We start from the raw sequence: 5,000 nt of genomic DNA, 5'->3' as shown, positions 1-5,000 counted from the left end.
TATATGTGCGGGTGTGTTTGTCTGTGTATGTGCGTGTGTGTGTGTGTGTGTGTGTGTGTGCGTGTGCGTGTGCGTGTGCGTGTGTGCATGCGTGTGTGTGTGTGCATGTGTGTGTTCGTGTGTGTGTGTGTGTGTGTGTGTGTGTGCACGCGCGTGCATGCGTGTGTATGTGCGCATGTGTGTGTGTGTGTGAGTGCGTGTGTGTGTGTGTGTGTGTGTGTGTGTGTGTGTGTGTGTGTGTGTGTGTGTGTGTGTGTGTGTGTGCATGTATGTGTGTGTGTGTTTACTTGCCTCTTTTATATATTGTAATATTATATGAAAATTCTCAAATGATAGTAGTCTCTCTGTATTTATATATATTCAATTTCATTTCAGATTGATAGTAACTGTGCATAATAGTCAGTACCTGAATCTTACTACTCTAAAGGTAAGTTGATCTTAGTAATGGAGAAGTGATATGATAGGTTTGATTGTAATTAACCCAATCCTGACAGGCCTAGCAAGAAGTGAAAACCCCCTACGCTGGGCCTATGCAATATTGCATCGAGAACATCACACTGGTGTGTTCCCCCGTCATCGGGCACTTTGCCGTGTCACAAGGGTGTGACACACCGTCATCATCGGGTTAACAAGTGTTTGTGTATGTTCTGTTGACGAAGAGGGAAAGGGAAAGGAAAAGAAAATGGAGAGGGAGAAGGAGAGGGAGAGGGAGAGAGAATGAGTGAGAAAGAGGGAAAAGGATAGGAGAAAAAGAGGAAACGGGAGAGTGAGTAGGAGAGGGAAAGTGGTTGGGAAGAGGAAGGAGGGATAGTGAGAAAGGGAAGGAGGGATAGTGAGAGAGAGAAGGAGGGATAGTGAGAGAGAGAAGGAGGGATAGTGAGTGAGAGAAGGAGGGAAAGTGAGAAAGGGAAGGAGGGATAGTGAGGAAGGGAAGGAGGGATAGTGAGAAAGGGAAGGAGGGATAGTGAGAAAGGGAAGGAGGGATAGTGAGAGAGAGAAGGAGGGATAGTGAGAGAGAGAAGGAGGGATAGTGAGAGAGAGAAGGAGGGATAGTGAGAGAGAGAAGGAGGGAAAGTGAGAAAGGGAAGGAGGGATAGTGAGAAAGGGAAGGAGGGATAGTGAGAAAGGGAAGGAGGGATAGTGAGAGAGAGAAGGAGGGATAGTGAGAGAGAGAAGGAGGGATAGTGAGAAAGGGAAGGAGGGATAGTGAGGAAGGGAAGGAGGGATAGTGAGAGAGAGAAGGAGGGATAGTGAGAAAGGGAAGGAGGGATAGTGAGAAAGGGAAGGAGGGATAGTGAGAAAGGGAAGGAGGGATAGTGAGAAAGGGAAGGAGGGATAGTGAGGAAGGGAAGGAGGGATAGTGAGAAAGGGAAGGAGGGATAGTGAGAGAGAGAAGGAGGGATAGTGAGAAAGGGAAGGAGGGATAGTGAGAGAAAGGGAAGGAGGGATAGTGAGAGGAGGAAGTGAGAGAAAGGAAGGAGATAGTGAGAGAGGGAAGGGGGGATAGTGAGAAAGGGAAGGGGGGATAGTGAGAAAGGGAAGGAGGGATAGTGAGAAAGGGAAGGAGGGATAGTGAGAGAGAAGGAGGGATAGTGAGAGAGAGAAGGAGATAGTGGAGATGAGAGGAGGGGAATGAGAAAGGGAAGGGGGGATAGTGAGGAAGGGAAGGGGGGATAGTATTGAGAGAGAGAAGGAGGGGGATAGTGAGAAAGGGAAGGAGCGGATCAGTGAGAAAGGGAAGGAAGGATAGTGTGAGGGAAGGAAGGAGGGATAGTGAGGAGAGCGCTGGCGGGATTAGTGAGAAAGGGCGGGGGGATAGAATTAGAAAGGGAAGGAGGGAAAGTGAGTGAGAGAAGGGAGATAGTGAGAAAAGGGAGGAAGGGATATTGAGAGGGAGAAGTGGATGGATAGTGAGAAAGGGAAGGGCTGGATAGTGAGGAAAGGAAGGAGGGTATTGAGGAGGAATGGAAAGGAGGGATAGTGAGAGAGGGAAGGAGGGATAGGGAGAGAGGGAAGGAGGGAAGGTGAGAAAGGGAAGGAGGGATAGTGAGAAAGGGAAGGGGGGATAGTGCGACAGAGAAGGAAGGAGGGATAGTTAGAAAGGGAAAAGGGGAGGGAAGTGAGGGAGAAAGGGAAGGAGGGATAGTGAGGAAGAGAGAAGGAGGGATAGTGAGAAGAAAGGGAATGGGGGAAATAGTGAGAAAGGGAAGGTGGGGATAGTGAGAAAGGATAGTGAGAGTGATAGTGTAGAGGGATGGAAGGACAGGGTACGGAGAGGATAAGGGAAGGGAAGGGATAGTGAGAGAGATACGGAGGGATAGTGAGGAGAGAGAGAAGGAGGGAAAGTGAGAGATGAGAGGATGGATAGTGAGAAGGAAGGAGGAGGGGTGAGTGAGAAAGGGGGGATAGTGAAGAAGGAGAAGGAGGGAATAGTAGAGAAAGGGAAGTGGTTCGTGGAGATAGGGAAATAGCGGATAGTGAGAAAGGGAAGGAGGGATCGTCAAGTTATCCTGTATGGAAGGCGGGAGTCTTGAGCATGTGCAGGGAGGGGGCTAGAGAGTTAGACGGATGTAACGTGATAGAGCTCAGGAGGGATAGTACAGGGATCAGAGTGATGATAGGGTGAGGAGGAGAAGGGACAAGGTAAGGTAGTGAGAAAGGGATAGTGAGGATAGAATGAGAGAGAATGAGGGATAAGCTGTAGTGAGGTATGGAAAGGTGAGGGATAGTAGCGAAAGAGTAAGGGAAGGAGTTATATTGAGAAATAGAGTACAGGTGTTGTGGTGAAGAAAAGAATTAACAGAGTAATTTACATTCGATATGAAATTGAAATAGGGAATTAGAAATGGTAGGAGGGGAAATATTCTGGTGACGTGAATGAGGGAACGGAGAAGGTAATGACGTGTCATTTGCTTCTCTATCCTTCGTGGTAAAGTTCTATATGAGAATGAGGGAAAGTTGAGAAAGGGACGGAAGTGATATTGCGACCGGGAATGAATGATTTAAATTGATATGATAGCATGAGTTGAAAGCAGATATAAATGTACTATTGAGTGTGCTTGAAGGAAGTTAGGTAATAGTATATAGAGAAAGAGGTGATATTGTAGACCATGAAGTATTTATAGATGCTGAATTGTAAGGTATTTATTAGTATATATATAGAATGATGTCAATTACTTAGCCTGTGACTGTGTCCCCCCACCCCCCCCCCCCCCCACCCCCCCCCCCCCCCCACACCTCCCAATAAAACCACTGGCGGGTGATAGTTGAGAGAGCAGAAGGAGGGATTAGTGAGGAGAGAGAAGGAGGGAGAGTGAGAAAGGAAGGAGGGATATGTGCAGAAACAAGGGAAGGTGGGGTAGATGGAGTGAGGAGGGAAGGGGGGATAGTGAGGGATATGAGAGAAGGATGGAGGGATGAGAAGGAAGGGAAGGAGGGATAGTGAGAGAGAGAAAAAAAAGGGATAGTGAGAGAGAGAGAAAGGAGGGATAGTGAGAGAGAGAGAAAGGAGGGATAGAGAGAGTGGAAAGGGAAGGGGAAGGGACTGTAGTTGAGTGAAAGGAGAAGGAGGAAGATAGATAGTGAGAGAGGGAAGGAGCGGACGGAGGGATAGTGGAGAAGGGAAAGGTGGGGATAGTGAGAAAGGGAAGGCGGGGATAGAGAGAAAAGGGAATGTGAAGGAAGGAGGGATAGTGTGAGAAAAGGGAAGGAGGGATAGTGAGGAAAGGGACGAAGGAGGGGATGCTAGTGAGAAATGAAGGAGGGATAGTGAGAAAGGAGGAGAGAGAAGGAGGGATATTGTCAGAGAGAGAAGAAGGGAAGGGGGGATAGTGGAGGAAATGGGAGGAGGGATTAGTGAGAAAGAGGGAAGGAGGGATAGTGAGAGAGAGAAGGAGGGATCGTGAGTGAGAGAGAAGGAGGAGGGATATTGAGGATGGTGAGGAAGGATAGTGAGGAAAGGGAAGCGGGGGGTAGGTGGGGTAGTGAGGAAGGGAAGGGGGGATAGTGAGGAAGGGAAGGGGGGATATTGAGAAAGGGAAGGAGGGATAGTGAGAAAGGAAGGAGGGATAGTTAGAAAGGAAAAGGAGGGATAGTGTGAGAAAGGGAAAGGAGGGATAGTGAGGAAGGGAAGGAGGGGATAGTGAGAAAGGGGAAGGAGGATGTGAGGAAGGGAAGGAGGGATCAGTGAGAAAGGGAAGGAGGGATAGTGAGTGAAGGGAAGGGAGGGTTAGTGGCGGATAGTGAGAAAGTGAAAGGGCGGGATAGTGAGAGAGGAAGGGAAAGGGAGAGGGATTAGTGAGAAAGGGAGAGGAGGGAGGGATAGTGAGAAGAGGGAAAAGGAGGGATAGTGAGAAAGGGAAGGAGGGGCTAGTGAGAAAGGGGATAGGAGGGATAGTGAGAATGGGAAAGGCGGATAATTGTGAGGAAAGGGAGGAAGGAGGGATATGTGAGAAAGGGAAGGAGAGATAGTGAGGGAGGGAAGGAGGGATAGCTGAGAGATGAGAAGGGAAAGGGAGAGTGAGGAAAAGGAGAAGGAGGGATTGTGAGGGAGGGAAGGTGGTATAGGTGAGGAAAGGGAAGGAGGGATAGTGGAGAAAGGAAGGAAGGGATAGTGAGAAAGGATAAGTGAGAAAGGGAGGGAGGGATAGTAGCAAGGGAAGGAGGGATACGTGTTGAAAGTGAGAGAAAGGGAAAGGGGGTGATAGTGAGGAAGGGAAGGAGGATAGTGAGAGAGAGAAGGAGGGTCTGTGAGAGAGAGAAGGTGGGATAGGTGAGATAGGGGACGGAGGGATAGTGAGAGGGAAGGAGAGGGATAGTGAGAAGGGAAGGAAGGGGAATAGTGAGAAAAGGGAAGGGGATAGTGAGGGAAAGGGAAGGGGGATAGTGAGAAAGGAAAGGGAAGGAGGGAGTGAAGGAAGGGAAGGAGAGGATAGTGAGAAAGGAAGGAGGGATAGTGAGAAGAAGGAAGGGAGGGATAGTGGAAAGGGAAGGAGGGGATA

General features: G+C 48.9%; 1 protein-coding gene across 4 annotated transcripts in view; it reads left to right on the top strand.

Annotated features, from left to right (window-relative positions):
• ZnT63C (solute carrier family 30 member 1) overlaps window positions 1–5,000 on the top strand; it is a 178,378-nt gene that overhangs the window by 1,409 nt on the left and 171,969 nt on the right. For all 4 annotated transcript variants that reach the window (XM_086552755.1, XM_043014398.2, XM_086552751.1 and 1 more), the window contains one exon: window positions 376–427. The gene's annotated coding sequence lies outside the window, so the exon portion shown is untranslated. The remainder of the gene's footprint in view (window positions 1–375; window positions 428–5,000) is intronic.

The sequence above is a fragment of the Penaeus japonicus genome, unplaced genomic scaffold, assembly GCF_977035675.1.
Source record: "Penaeus japonicus unplaced genomic scaffold, GWHDUDI00000001_assembly GWHDUDI00000027, whole genome shotgun sequence".
NCBI classification, from domain to species: domain Eukaryota; kingdom Metazoa; phylum Arthropoda; class Malacostraca; order Decapoda; family Penaeidae; genus Penaeus; species Penaeus japonicus.
Note: the sequence above shows the minus strand (reverse complement) of the source record. Positions and strands in the feature narration are given on the sequence as shown.